This window comes from Musca domestica, unplaced genomic scaffold, assembly GCF_030504385.1.
Source record: "Musca domestica strain aabys unplaced genomic scaffold, Musca_domestica.polishedcontigs.V.1.1 56, whole genome shotgun sequence".
Taxonomy (NCBI): domain Eukaryota; kingdom Metazoa; phylum Arthropoda; class Insecta; order Diptera; family Muscidae; genus Musca; species Musca domestica.
In genome coordinates, this window is record NW_026712356.1 from 2,380,714 (window position 1) to 2,400,448 (window position 19,735).

A 19,735-nucleotide genomic window follows, 5' to 3' on the forward strand; every position below is an offset into this window, starting at 1 on the left:
TGAGAAGATGGAATATATCGGTTCACTCATTCTGGTACATTCCCCACAAAGGGTCAGAATTTGGAATGTCTATGAAAGTCGTAGAACGCGAAGTTAACATCCGATTCTTTTCGAATTTCACACATCTCAATATTTCTACTAACACAATATCGTTTGTGTAGATTGGATATATCAGCCCACTCCTTCTGGTAAAAAAAAAAAATATTCTGGCAAAATCCCATTATTGTTGTTTTTATAAAAACAACGTTTGTTTATGAGTGGAGAACGATGGTAATGTTTACCAGGGGGTAAGGCAGGGAATACCTAGGTTTCGGAAAGAGCCACCAACAAAATGCTATGGTATCCCAAACTAGCAAGCCAAACACTGTTCAAAAAAAAAAAAAAAAAAAAAAAAAAAAAAAAAAAAAAAAAAATATATATATATATATATATATATATATATATATATATATATATATGTATATATATATATATATATATATATATATATATAAAGGGTCACAACTTTCGAAATACGTCAGCGATTACATCAAAATTGCTTCGTCAAAATATTTCTCTTGACCAAAAACCTAAGGTAAATATGGAATTTATGATTTCGCTTAAAATTGAATACAAAAATGTTCCATTTTCTTGTAATTTTGCCCATACCAATATTTGTACCTGTATTCGGTCGACAATATCTGGTACCTCACGCACATTTTAGGATTTTCTAAAAATTATCACATATCTCAATCTATAAAGTGAAGGAAGTAACCAATATATTCCACACTTAACACCTCGCCATATTTATATCATATTTATATAGGTCCGAAATAGACTTTAGACGGCCAACAATTTGCATAACCATAAAATAAGTCAAAATATATTTAAATATTCGAATATTAGCTGAGGGTGTATATCTGTCGGCAAAACCGACTGATACATTTTAATTTGTTTTTACTGAAATGTTATTCCCATGACAAAGTATTTTTTCAATAGCACAGCATATCAATGACAAAATAACCTATTGACCTCGAACAATTATTATTTCCCTGTGGTGACAAATTTACCCATTTCAATTGTAAAACAATTATTTCCAGAAGTGGAATCTGTGTTATTTTTAAGCTCTTCCACAAAAAGAGATTTTCTTCATTACTTTGATGTCATTGCGCTTTACAGGCGATTAATAACACCGGCAGGCAGGCAGACAGACAAAATACGACATTTAATCGGAAATTAAAAAAAAAGAAACTTAACAACCAACCTCTGACACAAGCGTTTTCGTTGGAAAATAATATGACATAAAGTTGGGAGTATGTATGTGTGCGCGGGTAAAAGAAATCTTTACTGTTTCTGGCAAGGATTAAACCGTACTTAATAAAATATGTAAGTACTTTGTGGAAATTGATGTTCATTAAAGACATATCTATATTTCATGATTTCATTTTACTTCGGCTTCATCAATTAATTACATCTTCATATTAAATTCTCTTTCGATTTAAGTCAATGTAATTTTTAATTTTATCAAAAGAAAACAGGATCAAAGCAGGAAATGAAGTGGCCCTTTTTTGGTGGCAATCCATTTTCTTTGTCATTACATTTTTGTCAGCCTGCATGCTTGAGTGACTGGCTGGCTGACTGACGAGCATCAACACTGCCCGTGAGATTCTTGCCCGGTATACCTGACGACGTCATCTGGTCTATTTTACATGCCCCCTTCTCTTAGTTTTATAGAATTCCATAGAATTTGAGTTAATTTCATTTCGTTCTCTTTCTTCGAGGCTTTTATTAACATAATCTTCTGCTGATGAAAAATAATAAAAGATGGGAAATGTTCCTTACACAAAATTCCTAGCTGAATAATAAAGAACACAATTCATCAACTGTGTGCAGCTGTCATCGTGAATATCATTGAGAAGTAATTAAAAAATAAGCGGTAGAATAATGATGAAAGGACGATATGGCATTTGAAAAAATGTCTGTGGCAGACATTTAAAATTCAAAAGTTCAGAGTTTTCCAATTTTAATTAGATCTAATTTTTAATTGCAATATATTTCTATTTAAGGCAGGCTTCAAAGAACCTTTAATACCCTTCACCTTAGGGTAAATGAAACATATTTATATAAAATGATCTGAATTCAAGCGGATTTCACTTTTAACTTCTTATACCTATGAGACCGTTTGGATAATAACTGCAAAAAACAATAAAGTGCATGAGGTCGTTATATGGTGCCATACCAAAACGAGAACCTCTATATACAGTTTTATACTTCAAGGATTGTCATCTATGTGACTAGGATTATCAAAATACCGAATATCGGTGGGTATCGTTGTAAGTGCGCTATAGGAAAACGTGGAACTAAATATTCAATGTTCTGCCACTGGGCTAGAAGCCAATATGAACTGCAAATACCAATTTTTATCAACATATCGAATGTCGGCAGGTACCGTTATAGGGGGCTATACCAAAACGAAGTCCTATACATACTGTTTCGCCACCGGAGCTAGAATGAAGCGAGCAACCTAATTTTGTAACCATTCTTGGGTGGCGCGTGCTGAATGCGATGGTGCTGAGTCCTGTTGGAATGTCCAAGTTCTGCGGCCAATATGTTTGCGTGCCCATTGAGACCCACAAATACCAATTTTTAGACAAATTCGTGAGATTTGTGACAAAAATCATTAAAATGTCGAATGTCGGGAGGTACCGTTATATGTTGAACCCATCATGGCTAACAAATATCAATTTTCAGACAAATCCATTAAAAAATCAAAATACCGATTATCGGGAGGTACTGTTATATGGGAGCTACACCAAAACGTGGACCTATATATACAATGTTTCGCAAATACCAATTTTTAGACAAATCCTTGAAAAAATGTGGCAAAAATCTTCAAAATACCGAATATCGGGAGGTACCCTTATATGGCGACTATACCAAAACGTGGACCGATATATCTCATTTCCAATACCAACCATCCTAGACACAATACAAATTGTTCTGCTAAATTTTGAGGCTCTACGTCAAATAATGTGGGCAGTATCGTGATTTCAACAGACAGACAGACTGTCATCGTTAAATCGACTTAGAATTTTATGCTGATTATGAATAAATATATGCTTTATAAGGTGTACGACGAATGTTTTGGGATATTACAAACGGAATGACAGAGTTAATATCCAAGGTGGAGGATATAAAAATTATATGTATACCTCATTCAAGGCGATAATATTTGACGCCCCGTTGTGAGAAAACTGTGGCACCAGTACATATTTGGATGGGCACGGAGTTTATTCGTAAACGAAATTTTGATAAAAAAAATATCATCGTAAATAACCCTTTTTCTAGGAATGTCGGTTCACTGTGCGGAATCTATAAAAATACCAAAGAAAATAGATCTCGTCTTTTACTTAGGAATCGGGTTTTCCTTATATATTCTAAAGAAACATGACGAGAAAACTTTATTCGTAAAAGAAATTTTGATAAAAAAAATATCAGCGAAATAACCCTTTTTCTAGGAAAAAAAATATGTCGGTTCACTGTGCGGAATCTATGAAAATACCAAACAAAATAGATCTCGTCTTTTACTTAGGAATCGGGTTTTCCTTATCTATTCTAAAGAAACATGTCGAGAAAACTTCTTTGTAAAACCAATAAGGAAAAGTCACATGTAAGGCGGGGCCGACTATATGATACCCTACACCACATGTATATTTATTGGCTTTAGAACAGTTATAGAGTGCATGATATCACTTGGAAGGATTACGTTCCGAAATTCACTCCATTTGCGATGGTATTAGTCATAATTGGCACAATATACCTAAAATCGGATTAAGGATATATATGGGAGCTTTATCCAAATCTTAGCCATTCTCGATAAAATGTGGCAAAGGTATTTCCGAGCTTTATATGATATTTGGTACCAAATATCATTGTTGTCGAATGCATATTACGAATGTGCGGGACTTAAACACCAAATCATATGAAACATATATGTGGGAGCTATAGCTATATCTGAACCGATTTTCACCAAATTTAATGTGCTTGCTTCTAGACTGAATTCGGTCGGATACGCCAAAATGCAGGTCATTTGGACAGACATTGGTCATTTGGTACATAATTAACACGAAATTGGTTGAGGATATACAGGGTGATGAAAAAACTGCAACCAACTTTAGACTGCTGTCATTCCTAAGCCACTCGTCCGACAGCTGTTAAAATTATTCCAGTGGCAGCTCATTATATTGTTTACAAGCTTCCAAAAGCATTTTGGTGAGAATTGTCCAGAAAAAAAGTTATTATTTCAGCATTAAAATGTGAATAAATATTTTGTGTCTCGTTATCGTGTTACTGCTAGCGTAGCCCGACGACAAGGAAGTGGACGAAAAAAAGCAGCAACATCAGCAGAAATTTTTCGAAAAGTAAAGAAGCGACTTGATCGAAACCCTCGTCGAAGTGGCCAAAAAATGGCTCGTCATATCATGGCATATCGCAATATTCCATTCGGCAAATATTAAAAAATTAGCTTGGGTAAAGCCATTGAAATTCCAAAAAGTGCAAGCTTACACCGCAACATAATGAAAATAGACTCAAAAGAGATAAAGAGATCGCTTCGCTTGGCCGAAAGTGGTGAACTGCCGAATTTGGTTTTCTCCGATGAGAAAACATTCGTATAATCGTGTTTACTTGCCAAAGAGGTCAGCTGAAAATGTGCACCTTCGGTTGGCCAACAGAACTCAAGCGTCGACCATGGTGATGGTGGACGCGGTCGCTCTCCGCTCGTTTTAATCGACCGTTGTAGAATAAATGCCGAATATTATAGAGGGTGTATTAAAACCTTGGGCACGCAAACATTTTGGCCGCAGACCTTGGACATTCCAACAGGACTCAGCACGCGCCACCCAAGAATGGTTACAAAATGAGGTTCCTCGCTTAATTTCCAGCGCGCAATGACCGCCAAAATCTCCGGATACCAATCCGTTGTACTATTGTATCATGAGTATTTTGGAAAGCAAGATTGGCACTAAACAATACCAAAATGTCGCTCACCTCACGCAAGCGCTGCGCCGGGAATGGGCCAAAATACCGCAGATCAACATTCGGGCAGCGTGTGACGGTTTCATTGACCATATCATCATAATTCGTGCCAAAGGTGACCAATTCGGACAAATCTAAACATATTTTAAAATTTGTTGCTATTTCCGACATTTTTTGCTTTCATTCAATAAAATTTAAAAAAAGTAAAATTATGGCCTTTAACTTTGTTGCATTTTTTTTTTCATCTCACCCTGTATGTGATAATCGACTCACTTTAAGACGTAGGTCAGGCGCCACCTATGGGATATGAATGTGGGATTTTCCTCAAATTTTGCACATCCAAATATTTTTATTTGAGGTGGATATGGAATTTATCGTTGTTTTATTTCTGATACCATTTCTATAGAGCTTTAAATATTCGAAAAATCCTACATACATATATAACATACAGGGAGTAAAATTTTTGATATAGTTCAAACTAGGTCCTTGTTTGTATTTATATGACAAATATTGTTCCGTTTTATTGGTGTAATGCCTTGGCAATTAAAAATATAAGCCAGTATCTAGGAAATTCCTACTAAAGGTGTACTAAGGTCCACAAAACGTTTTATTTTCGATTATCAATCAAAGTGGGATTAAAATTACATTTTATAGATTTTTGTCTTAAATTGGGCGGCACCAACACACTGCTAATTTGGACTTCAATAAGAAAAAACCAGTAAAGAAAGTCCTAAAGTCGGGCGGGGCCGACTTTATGATACCCTACACCATTTTGCTAATTTAGTAGAGCTCCACGTAACAAAAGTTTTTATGGGAGAATTCAACCATACACGCTATGATTACAATTATAATTTAAAGTTCAAAGGACTAAATATGCCGAAGCATTTGTATCTTTTAAATTCGGACCTGTATTGCCCATTTGGTGCACAAATTAATTTTAAATCGGATAAAAATATATATGGGAGCTATATCCAAATCTGAACCGATCTCAATAAAATTTTGCAAATATATTTCTGAGCTGTATATGATATATTTCCTGAAATATCGTTGTTACGGAGTGCATATTACGGCTGTGGGTAACAAATACTAGAAATCGGATGAACAATATATATGGGAGCTATAGCTATATCTGAAGCGATCTTCACCAATTCTATACTCAATTCAGTCATAAGTGCCAAATTTCACGCCATTTGGACAAATATTAGACGTTTGGTGCACAATAAAATGTAAATCGGACGAAGTTATATATGGGAGCTATATCCAAATCTGAACCGACCTCGATAAAATTTAGCAAAGGTATTTCTGAGCTATATTTGATATATTTCCCCAAATATTGTTGTTTCAGAGTGCATATTACGGCTGCCGGGGAACAAAAATAACAAATCGGATGAACAATATGTATGGAAGCTATAGCTATATCTGAACCGATTTTGATCAAATTTGGCATACTTATTTTTAGGCCTAATTTGGTTGTATGTGCAAAATTCCATACTATTCGGGCTGATATTACACGTTTGGTGCACAATAAAAGGCAAATCGGACGAAGATATATATGGGAACTATATCTAAATTTTGACCGATTATCTCCAATTTCAATAGGGTTCGTCCTTGGGCCAAACAAATGATTTGTGCAAAATTTCATCTCAATCGGATAATAAATGCGACCTGCATTTTGTTCACAAGAATACATGGACAGACGGACTGCCATGCATAAATCAACTCAGAAAGTGATTCTATGGAGATCCTGAAAAGTAACTATGGGTCTATCTCGCTTCCTTTTCCATGTTACAAACAAATGCACAAATACATAATACCACTACTACTATGTGGTGTAGGGTATAATCAGCCTCGCCGCTATACGGAGCTTATTTCCCAAGCTTGCGCTAAATTTGGGGTTATACCAATATTGCAGTGAAAAATTTTGTGCTGGTCCCCTGAAAATCTCAAACGGTTTCTATCAAATATTTTTTTTGAAACTGTTCCTAAAGTCTTCAAAATACTTCAAAGTTGGAAATGTGACATAACATATCCAAATAACCTGATTCGGTTGAAAATCATAGTCTAATATTAGTGTAATATTTCTAGAGAACACTTTTAATTTCTGCAACGCATAACGCATAATTAAATAGTTTATTTATCTTTTCGAATAAAATAAATATTATTAACCACATTAAATTGATTATGTTGGAGCATAACAACAATATAGTTGTGGAAGTGTGTCGCAATGATTTCTTCTTTACGTCATTGCGACGATTGCAGCACTGATTTCAAAACTAAAAGCAAATTATCGATAAATCAAAAAAAAAAAAAACACAAAATCACAAAATCACATTTTAATTTACTTATAATTTAAATTAACACCTTCTAAGAATGCTGCAGTTGTTGTTGTTGTCCTCGAACATGATTATTACAAAGTAAATAGTTTCAAATTGATTTGGACGTGTGCGGAGCTGTGTGATTAATTAAAAGCAAATATTTAAGTAATATCACAAGTGCTGTTTAATTGTGGCAAAAAAATACGTAAAATCATTGGGAGATAGATAGTAGAAAAGTATGAAGTAAATGTTAAATTAAAATAGGTTTCGGAAAATAATTAAAAAATGTTTGATTTGACAAATGGAAAACTGAAAAATTACCCTAGTTTTTACAGAGGCATTTCTGGGTCTCGTACCTAATGTCATTAGCATCGGGAGCATATTACAGCTTTCCGGCAGCTTAAAACTCAAAACGGTTATAACGTAGGACATTCTAGGACATTTTCGATTAACATAAGACAAATTGCAAAGATAAACATGCACTTTCACCAAAATATACCTAAAATTATTTTTTTTCTATAATTACATAACAAATTATAAAATTATATTATACATGTTATGAAAATAAAGCTAACAAGTAGAAAAGCCGGACCGAACTTTTAATACCCTCCGTCATTTGGTACAAATTTGGCAATTTTCAAAAAAAAAAATAATAATAATAAAATCCGTTTAAAATTCTGTTAAAATCCTAAAAATACCGAATGCCTATACGACAACGTAGACCTGCATAGGCAACTTTTGTCATAAGTTAATACAATATTTAAATTCGAAATTTGAAGAAAAATCTGTTTATAATGTAGCTAAAATCATCAAAATACCGAATATAGGCGGTACCGTTATATGGGGGCTATAGGAAGGCGTGGACCTGCACAGATAATTTTCTGGCATGGGCTGAAGTATCCATTACGAACTTCACATGCGAAATTTGAAACAATCCCGGTAAATAATGTCGCTAAAATCATCAAAATTCCGAATATCGGGGGGTATGGTATATGGGGGCTATGCGAAGACGTGGACCTACATGGCCCATTTTCTGTTTTATGCAGCAGTATTTATTACGAACTTCAAATACCAAATTTGGAACGATTCCGTTAAATAATGTCGCTAAAATCATCAAAATACCGAATATGGGGGGGTACCGTTATATCGGGGCTATAGGAAGACGTGGACCTACATGGCTCATTTTTTGACTTAGGATGTAGTATCCATTACGAACTTCAAATACCAAATTTGAAACAATCCCGGTAAATAATGTCGCTAAAATCATCAAAATACGGAATATCGGGGGGTACCGTTATATCGGGGCTATATGAAGACGTGGACCTATATGGCTCATTTTTTGACTTAGGATGTAGTATCCATTACGAACTTCACATGCGAAATTTGAAACAATCCCGGTAAATAATGTCCTTAAAATCATCAAAATACGGAATATCGGGAGGTACCGTTATATGGGGGCTATACGAAGACGTGGACCTGTACAGATAATTTTCTGTCTTAGGCTGTAGTATCCATTACGAACTTCAAATGCCAAATTGGAAACAATTCCGGTGAATAATGTCGCTAAAATCATCAAAATTTCGAATATCGGAAGGTACCGTTTTATGGGGGCTATATGATAACTTAGATCTACATGGCCCATTTACGAACTTAACCTGCCTACTGGCAAAATATACATGGGTGCTAAATTTGTTCGAAAGATAGCGTGATTACAACAGACAGACAGACACACAGACAGACAGACGGACATGGCTAAATCGTCTTAGAATTTTACGCTGATCAAGAATATATATACTTTGTTGGGTCTGACATGAGTATTTCGATGAGTTACAAACGGAATGACAAAATTAAGATACCCTCCATAGTATGGTGGAGGTTTTATTTTTTAACTTTAATATCGCAGTCACCTAAATAGAGGAGGAAAGTTACAGCCTCTTCACATTATTAAAAAAATTCAGATTAAGAAAAAATGTTTGGTCATAGAATTCTACTATAGGTCCTAGAAGATGTCAATAGTCTAAATATTACCTACACGCCAGGAACTCATGCATGGGTGAGATGAGATGGAATTCAAGCGTGATATATTTGGCTGGAAAACCACAAGTGGCTATCGTTAGAACACTCCAGCATTTAAATGTGAATAAAGCGTTACCGTGATACTGGAAGCGTAGCCCGAAGTCAAGGAAGCAACATCAGCAGAAATGGTTCGAAAAGTAAAGAAGCGACTTGAACGAAACCCGCGTCGCTGAGGCCGAAATATGGCTCGTGAGCTGGACACATCGCAATATTCCATTCAGCAAATATTGAAAAATGAGCTCGGGGTAAAGCCATTGAAACTCCAAAAAGTACAAGAACCTACACCGCAACAAAAAGAAAATAGACTCTAAAGAGCTAAAGAGTTGCTTAGCTTGGCCGAAAGTGGTAAACTGTCGAATTTAGTTTTCTCCGATAAGAAGACATTGGTTGTCTAGCAGTTTGTAAACAAACAAAGTGATCGTGTTTACTTGCCAAAGAGGTCAACTAAAAATGTGCACCTTCGTTTGGCCACCAGAACTCAAGCGCCGGCCATGGTGATGGTGTGAGCCACCATAAGAGCCGATGGTCGCTCTTCGCTCGTATTAATCGACTATGGCATCAGAATAAATACCGAATTGTATCGCGAAAATATTCTGGGAGGGTGTATTAAAGACTTTGGCACGCAAACATTTTGGCCGCAGACCTTGGACTTTCCAACAGCAAGGACTTTGGAAAGCAAGGACTGTTTCATTGGCCGTTTGAAGACCATAATTCGTGCCAAGGGTAACAAATTTAAAGAAGTCTAAACTTATTCTATAATTTGATGCTATTTCCAACAAATTTTTTATTTCATTTAATAAAATTTAAACCAGTAAAGAAAGCCTTAAAGTCGGGCGGGGCCGAATTTATGATACCCTACACCACTATATTAAATTAAAAGTTTTTATGGGAGAATTCAGTCATACACGCTATGATTAAAGTTCAAAGGACTAAATATGCCAAAGCATTTGTGTCTTCTAAATTCGGACTTGTATTGCCCATTAGGTGCAAAATTAATTTGAAATCAGATAAAGATATATATGGGAGCTATATCCAAATCTGAACCGATCTCCATAAAATTTGGCAAATATATTTCTGAGCTGTATTTGATATATTTCCCTGAATATCGTTGTTACGGAGTGCATATTACGGCTGTGGGTAACACATATGACAAATCGGATGAACAGTATATATGGGAGCTATAGCTATATCTGAACCGATCTTCACCAAATTTGACATACTAGCTTCTAGACTCAATTCGGTCGTAAGTGCCAAATTTCATCCAATTTGGGAAAATATTAGACGTTTGGTGCACAATCAAAGGTAAATCGGACGAAGTTATATATGGGAGCTATATCCAAATCTGAACCGATCTCGATAAAATTTAGCAAATGTATTTCTGAGCTGTATTTGATATATTTCCCCAAATATTGTTGTTACAGAGGGCATATTACGGCTGCGGAGGACAAAAACAACAAATCGGATGAACAATATATATGGGAGCTATAGCTATATCTGAACCGATTTCGATCAAATTTGACATACTTATTTTCAGGTCCAATCTGATCGACGTGAAAAAATCCATACTATTCGGACTGATATTACACGTTTGGTGCACAATAAAAGGCAAATCGGGCGAAGATATATATGAGAGCTATATCTAAATTTTGACCGATTATCTGCAATTTCAATAGGGTTCGTCCTTGGGCCAAACAAATGATATGTGCAAAAATTCATCTGGATAGGACAATAAATGCGAACTGTACTTTGTTTACAAAAATACATGGACAGACGGACAGACGGACGGACGAACGGACGGACATGCATAAATCGACTCAGAATGTGATTCTATGCAGATCATCAAAAGGAACTATGGGTCTATCTCGTTTCCTTTTGCCTGTTACAAACAAATGCACAAAGACATAATACCCTGACCACCTTGTGGTGTAGGGTATAAATAGAACAGTGTTGGCTTGTTTGTTCGGGATACCATAGTATTTTGTTGTTGCAAAATGGTGAGGCTTAATCCCTTTATTGTTGTTTTTATAAAAAACTACGTTTGTGTATTAGTGGAGAACGATGATAATGTTTACCATGGGGTAAGGCAGGGAATACCTAGGTTTCAGAAAGAGCCACCAAATTCCTCCCCGGAAGTTATTTTAAAAATAACTTCTATAACAAAAAAAAATTTTTACCCAAGTGGCGAGATCGTAAGCTCAAACAAACGTTGTTTTTATAAAAACAACAATAAAGGGATTAAGGCTGACCATTTTGCAACAACATTTTAAAAAAATGTAAAAATTATGGCGTTTGATTTTGTTGCAGTTTTTTTTATCCCACCCTGTATATGGTTTATTCTGAGATTTATAGTAAAATTTTGTGTAACATATTTCCTTTTTTAACAACTTCCACATATAACGAACTTTTATTAAACATTTAGGCGTTAAATCGAAATTAGAGAAAAATTGATAAAAAAATAAGAAATATTTTCGGTTTTTTTTACGGAACTTTAATGGAAAAATATTTTGGCATATAATGGAAATAATGATTTCTTTTCTTTGGTGGCTTATATTAACATTTGATGAAGAATATTTTTGTTTTTGACGTCATCCTTCTAAAATAATACTTTCTTGGAGTACTGCTTTAACCCTTAAATGTGTTTTAATATATTTGAAATTCTGGCGTTTGGGTAAAATTTAGACTATTTAAGTCTTCAAGAACCTATAGTAGAAATTTATGACAAATAGTTTTATAGAATATTTTGACTTGCGTTTAAAGGGAGTTTTTAACTATATTTAAAAAAGTAAAACGACCCCATTGTCGATTAATTATACTTTTATCTGTAATATTTGGGAAGGAATCTTAGTCCGAATATTTCCGAATAAAAATGTGTGGAAGATGGGGAACTTGCCGCCTCCTATTTGGCTACCTTTCGGTGTAAACATTCAAAACGCGATACACATGTCTTTTTTTTCTCTATTTTCATAATCTGCTGGATTTTCTCCGTAATTATTTGTTTGTGTTGCAAACCCCCAACCGAATTATACTCACTTCAAATAATTAGATTAATATCATATCAAACAAGTCGAAACCCATTCGAATTTGCATTAATTTCCAAAAAAAAAAAAAAAAAAACAGCAACAACTCATGAGAGGATAACGAAAAGATTGCCAAAGAAAATTAGATTGAAAATAATAAATCATTATTTTCGCAGTGAGTGTGTGCGTGTGTGTTTCCATGTTTTCTTCTAATACGACGAAAGAAAGTTCATGTTCCAAGGACGGCCGTCCGTACGTTCATCTATCCATCGACAGACATACTATTAGTCCAATATGGTATCATCATCATTATTATAAGAGGATTTATAATGGCATGGAATGGCAAGCAGGAAAAAACAAACAAAAATTGATACAATACAAGAACGATGTGTGGTGATGAGGAAAGATTTCTTAGAAAAAGCTATTCATTAGTTGTCTGTTGCTTAAAATCAAAAATTCATTGGAGACATTTCAATATGGTCTATTGAGAAATATTTATCAACAAAAGTTAATTAAAAAGAGAAGGCATTTAAAACTATTCATAATTAAAATTCAAATAATGTTAGACTGGAGTCTGAATCAAAGTACTACAAAAGTAGTTGTCAAAAAAACTCTTCGCATATTTTATATATTGCAATGTCAAAACTCATATTTATTTGGCACTGACAATCTCATGTAAGGACACCATATCTAATGTCCCAAATCAGAATTCTCACTGATTTTGGAACGAGTACGGAACTTCCTGTGGTTGGTAATCTTGTGTTAGGAACATAAAGCCGCTTAAACAATGGAGGTTTATACGACAAACATAATGCAGACATTCGGTAATGAGACCAAGTCTTGTTACTGTGCTGTATGTTACTTCGACTAAAAAAGAGATGTTGCCTCCTATATAACAGTAAGTTTGTTAAATCCGAATTTATTTAAGACAAGTACAATTCATATATTTCAAATACTTCTACTAGAGCAACGCAGTTGCGACCTCCTTGATATAATTATCGTAGATCTTTCAATTCCGAATTTAAATAGCATGCATAATAGGCACATATTTTAAAATAGCAGTTTAAACAGTTATGTTAATCTGTCTTTCAGGGCAATTTTGGAGATTTATTTCTTGTTATTATTTACAGTTTATAACGAGTACTAGAATACCCTCCACCAATTTTTCAAAAAAAAAAAAAAAAAAAAAAAAAAAACAAAAAAAACAAAAAAAAAATAAATCGGAATCGGTTGAAAATGACTGCTTAAATAATAACCAGTAAAGAAAGTCCTAAAGTCGGGCGGGGCCGATTTTATGATACCCTACACCATTTTGCTAATTTAGTTGAGCTCCACTTAATAATTAAAAGTTTTTATGGGAGAATTCAATCATACACGCTATGATTATAATTATAATTTAAAATTCAAAGGACTAAATATGCCAAGGCATTTGTATCTTTTAAATTCGGACTTGTATTGCCCATTTGGTGCGAAATTAATTTGAAATCGGATAAAAATATATATGGGAGCTATATCCAAATCGGAACCGATCTCGATAAAATTTGGAAAAGATATTTCTGAGCTGTATTTGATATATTCCCTGAATATCGTTGTTACGGAGTGCATATTACGGCTGTGGGTAACAAATATGACAAATCGGATGAACTGTATATATGGGAGCTATAGCTATATCTGAACCGATCTTCACCAAATTTGGCATACTACCTTCTAGACTAAATTCGGTCGTATTTGCCAAATTCCATCCCATTTGGACAAATATTAGACGTTTGGTGCACAATAAATGGTAAATCGGACGAAGTTATATATGGGAGCTATATCCAAATCTGAACCGATCTCGATAAAATTTAGCAAAAGTATTTCTGATCTGCATTTGATATATTTCCCCAAATATTGTTGTTACAGAGTGCATATTACGGCTCTGGAGGACAAAAATAACAAATCGGATGAACAATATATATGGGAGCTATAGCTATATCTGAACCGATTTTGATAAAATTTGGCATACTTATTTTCAGGCCTAATTTGGTTGTATGTGCAAAATTCCATACTATTCGGGCTGATATTACACGTTTGGTGCACAATAAAAGGCAAATCGGACGAAGATATATATGGGAGCTATAACTAAATTTTTACCGATTATCTCCAATTTCAATAGGGTTCGTCCTTGGGCCAAACAAAAGATCTTTGCAAAATTTCATCTGGATTGGGCAATAAATGCGACCTGTACTTTGTTTACAAAAATACATGGACAGACGGACGGACGGATATGCAGATCAGCAAAAGGAACTATGGGTCTATCTCGTTTCCTTTTGCCTGTTACTAACAAATGCACAAAGACATAATACCCTGACCACCTTGTGGTGTAGGGTATAAAAACACCTAATATACAGGGTTGCCCATATTCGACGGACCCATGTTTTGTTATGCGAATTGTGTGCGGTGGAGCGCCGTCTTGTTGAAACCAGAACTGCCTCATACGCTTTCGACGAATAATTGGCATCACAAAATTGGTCATCATGTCGCAATAACGCTCCTGATTAATGGTAAAAGCATGGCCATTTCGCACTAACGCCGCACCAAACTGTGACTTTTTCGTCATGAAGAGGCACTTCTTGGACCTGAGGATTTTCAGTGGCGTAAAAACGGTCCCTTAGAAGGCGCACTTCTTACATTTTTTAATGATTGAAAAGCACGTTGAGTTTTCACAATTGACTTCTTCTGTTGAATGTTAATTTCAACTATTTCAGAGCGCTCGCGTGGCGTGTATTGGTTCATGGTAAAAATCTGATTGGACTGACGCTGCAAACGCGGTATGCATTAAGCGATGTGACATCTCTGTCAAAAGTTATGGCGTTGCCAGATAGGTCCGTCGAATATGGGCAACCCTGTATGGAGTTACCGAAATATTGGGGCTAATATGAAGACGTGGACATGTATAGACAATTTCCGGTCACAGGCTGAAGCATCCGTTAGAAATTTTAAATTCCAAATTTCAAACAATTCTGGTGGAATGTGTGACACAAATTATAAAAAATACCGAATATCTGGAGGCACAGTACCAAAACCTAGGCATATATTTACAGTTCAGAAAATTCGGGTTAAAATTGTAACTACAACACCCAAAAAACTTTAAATCTGTCGATACAGTTATATGGGGGCTATACCGAAACGTGGACCCATATAGCCAATTTTCAATACCAAAAGTCCTGCAGTCCTAATACACATTCGAGTAAAATTTATATTTCGAGCTGTTACAAACTGACTAACAAAAAATGAAAGGACTATATGTTTTCTAAAGGAATATCTTTGTATTTGTTTGTAATTGGTCATAGCTGGAGAAATCCTTTGAAGAGCACGAACTTTAAGCTTACAAAAAGTTTTACAAAGAGTTCTGCCATTCGGTATTATGTGAACTGGTAGCTCAAACATCTTGAAATTTGGTACGGGAATCGAGGATGGAGAGTAAGTTAGATATATGAAGGAAATGTGTACTAAATGTGCGAACTATACCAAGTGGTAGCTAATATGGAAAAGTTTGGTTAAGGGTGAACGGATGAAATTTTGGTAGTAGGATTGTGGTAAAGAGTTGGTTTTGGAAAATATTTGGTAGAATTTGGTTTTTGGTGAATAATAATTTGAAATAAGAAATTTAGGGTCGTTCTTTATGTGTACCCTTGCCATATGTAGGTCATGTGTCTGGCCTACATAGGAAGGGTAGGAAGAGTACTGAATGCTTGAAGGTTTAGAGATACAATTCTAAAATTGGATATTTACGTTACTGATGGCCTCTTCGTTTGAGATTTGGCGGTGGTTTGGCAAATGCGTGTTTTATTGGTACGAAAAGTACTAAATGGTACTAAATTTAATATTGTCTGATGGGATGGGCTGGAGTCCCCAACTTTTATATTGAGGTCTCTGTTGGTACCTGGAATTGAGATATGAATGTGGTTTTGGAAATGTATACTATAATTGTACGAAACTTACTGAATTTGGTATTGAGTGAATATTTAGAGCTGAAATACTAAATTTTAATTTGGATGTCACTGTGGGTAAGATATGGAGGTGGTTTTGGATATATGTACTATAATTGTACAGAAAGTACTAAATAGTACTAAATTTGGTATTGGGTGAAGCAACAGAGCTGAAATATTGAAATAGTATATAGATGTCACTGTTGGCACTGATTTTGGATATGCGTACTATAAATGTACTAAATTGTAAAAAAATTGGCATTTGGGGAAATTACATAGCTGAAATTTGATATTAAAGTCACTGTTGGTATCTGAGGTAAAGATATGGAAGTGGTTTTGGAAATGTGCACTATAATTGTTCGTAAATGGATTGAGTTGGAATACAGAAATTTTATATTGAGGTCACTACAGGTTTCTATGGTTTACATATGGATGTGGGTACATTGTGCAATGGTTTTACTCCTCAGTAAATTGGAATACGAAAGATTTTTAAAATGTTTGGGTGCATAAACATTTTCCTATCATTCTTTCCGAAAAGAAAGAAAAACTTGAATAACATATAAAATCTATTATATATATATATATATATATATATATATATATATATATATATATATATATATATATATATATATATATATATATATATATATATATATATATATATATCTATACATTTACGATGGATGATTTTACGATAAGGTGTCCCATGGATGATTTTACAATAAAGTGTCCCATGGATGATTTTACTATAAGGTGTCAAAAATAGAACGCAACCATGAAATCGGAAACCGGTATCGTAAAATGATAACCAGTTTTTTTCCTGCTATTGATGAAAAATTCAATTGCTGCATCAGTCATTTCCCGGTCATGCTTTTTGCCGTTTGGGAAATAAGAATTGGCCGAATAGATGTGCGTTTCAATACCTTTAGATTTTTTCTTTGGGGTTTTTGAAGACGATGATCTGCGAGAGTAAGCCGGCGATGACTCAAGCCTTAAAAGAGGAAATCGAACAATGCATTAATGAAATACCGCAGCATTTTTGCAAAACGGTACCAAACGAAAATATCAGTAAAAGATCATGTGTGTGCCAGCAAAGCCATTCTGACTACTTTACGATGTAATAAAGTTTCACTAGGTTTTTATTAAAAAATTTAAAATTGCGTTCTATTCGGGACACCCTTTATGGCCCATGAAAATCGATTTCGTCCTAGATCGTATTTTATTTATTTATTTTTTTTTTTTTTTTTTTTTTTGAAGTTGTACACTTTTTTAACGCCTTTACCAGAAAGGTTTGGACCTTACTGCCCATCTTTAATATCGATCAGAGTTTGAGTAAAAATATTTCGTCCGAACGGATCCTAAATTTCCTTAACGGATTTTGATCATAAAGTCATGGGAACAAAGTCTTAAAATATTTTGGATATAGCAAATGATATACAACCTATATATCCATAAATCGAAATTAGACATGTAGGTATGTATTGGTGAGTAGCCGTGAGATAAAGTGTGTTTTTTTTTGGAAATTCATACTTAAAATTAATACTATTAAATTAATACAATGTAGGTCACTATTAATACCAGCTATCAGACCAGTTGGTGATTTAGGAAATTCGTACAGAATAGGGACAAAAATGCTCCACCTACAATAGATCTAGTGTGAATATGAGACATATTAGCCTACTACCTCTGATTCTCTTCAAAGTTTACCTGTAGGTACAATGTTATGATATGTCTCCCAAGAAAGGGTATACACCTCATATCTCTTTAATATACCGACATTTTTAACTTTCTTATACATACAACTTTTAGACTGTCGCTATAGCCTCTTCTGTAAAAATGAGAAAGGACTTCGAAGTTATTCCAAAGTCTCCTTAGCCCCTAATTCCTAACATTTTTTATAGAAAAAAATAATACAAAACGTTTACCAAATTCTTCACTTACCTCTAATTTGTCGGCAATTTACAAATCTGCAATGAAACGTTACAAAAAAAGGAAAACAACAATTAATATCAAATTGTGATGTAAAATGGCAATTAACAAATTTTGTTGATTTAAACAAATCAAACGGTGCTGAAAAGAAAAACGATTTTCCATTTAAAATGCTGCAAAACTCGTTTAAATATTTCTCTGAGACTCTGAATGACAGTGCCAGTCAACGAAAGCTAAGCCGATTGGCTGGGATGTTAAAAGAATGATACATATCTGAGTGGCTGACTGAGCGCGACTGACTGACTGACTGACTGATGAAATGCTAATTATAAATGGATTGACATTTTTCTTAATGGCATTCCATTAGAAGAGACGACAAGTTGCACAAACAAACCACGTCAATCAATCAAATGCGGGGGAAATGTGCGTAAGAGAGAAAAATGAAAAAGATGAAATATGTACAAGGGCAAAAAGGGGACAGGGCAACATGACTTACAACGTAAATGTATTGTTCTTACAAGGTCAAAAAAGGAGATTGAATTATTGGCCAAAAAGACCACAAGAAAAAAACAGTTTGTCTTTAAAATTGGATTGTTTCGTTGATCTAATTGTCTGGGCATTTAAAGTTCAAACCTAGCCACTTGCCATGACTTTCGCCCACTAAAACCTCTACTTAACCTGCCCCCATAAAACCCAACTACATTTTATCCTTTAAAAAGAAAGAAAAAAATAATTTTACAAATTTCCACAAAATGTCAACCTAACCACCACCGCCGCCACTCTCCGCCAGGCATTAAAGAGTTTGTTTTTCCACGAAAATTATTACCAGTAGCAGCAGCTTAATTAGCAAAAAACAATTTCCAACAGTCCTCGGCAAAGTACAATTAAGCCAACAGGCAAACCGTAACAAAAACAACAACAACAACAACAAGGAAAAATGAGAAACAACAACAGCGTCATTAACAAAAGCATTATGAACATCATAAGAAAATGAGCTACAACAGTAGCAACAATGCCAACAACAACATTGCTTCAATATGCCATATTAATGCCACTTTGCTGTTGTTTGTTTTTACGACGACAGGCAACAGCAACGCCAACGCCAACAACACAATATAAAGAAAATCTCATCCTTACAATGTATGAAAAAAAAACATTCACTTTTCCGTTTCTATTCTCCGGACCCGTCAAGAAGAAGGATGCAGTCGTGTTGTTGTGAATTTTGTGTTGCCTTAATGTTATGTTCTTGTTTTGTCAATTATCATTATCGCCATTTTTGTTACGACAGACGAAAGCTGTAAAATTTTTAATAAAACTTTTAAAGTTGAAATATAAGAAAATAGAAATGGTATTCGGTTCTGGCAGACTATGAAAAAAACTTAAAATCTCAAAGAATAAATTTGAAAAC

General features: G+C 34.6%; 1 protein-coding gene across 3 annotated transcripts in view; it reads right to left on the bottom strand.

Moving 5' to 3' along the window:
• Positions 1-19,735, bottom strand: part of LOC101901760 (G protein-coupled receptor kinase 2) — a 353,962-nt gene that overhangs the window by 223,361 nt on the left and 110,866 nt on the right. For all 3 annotated transcript variants that reach the window (XM_059128652.1, XM_059128650.1, XM_059128651.1), the window contains exon 3: positions 18,340-18,365. The gene's annotated coding sequence lies outside the window, so the exon portion shown is untranslated. The remainder of the gene's footprint in view (positions 1-18,339; positions 18,366-19,735) is intronic.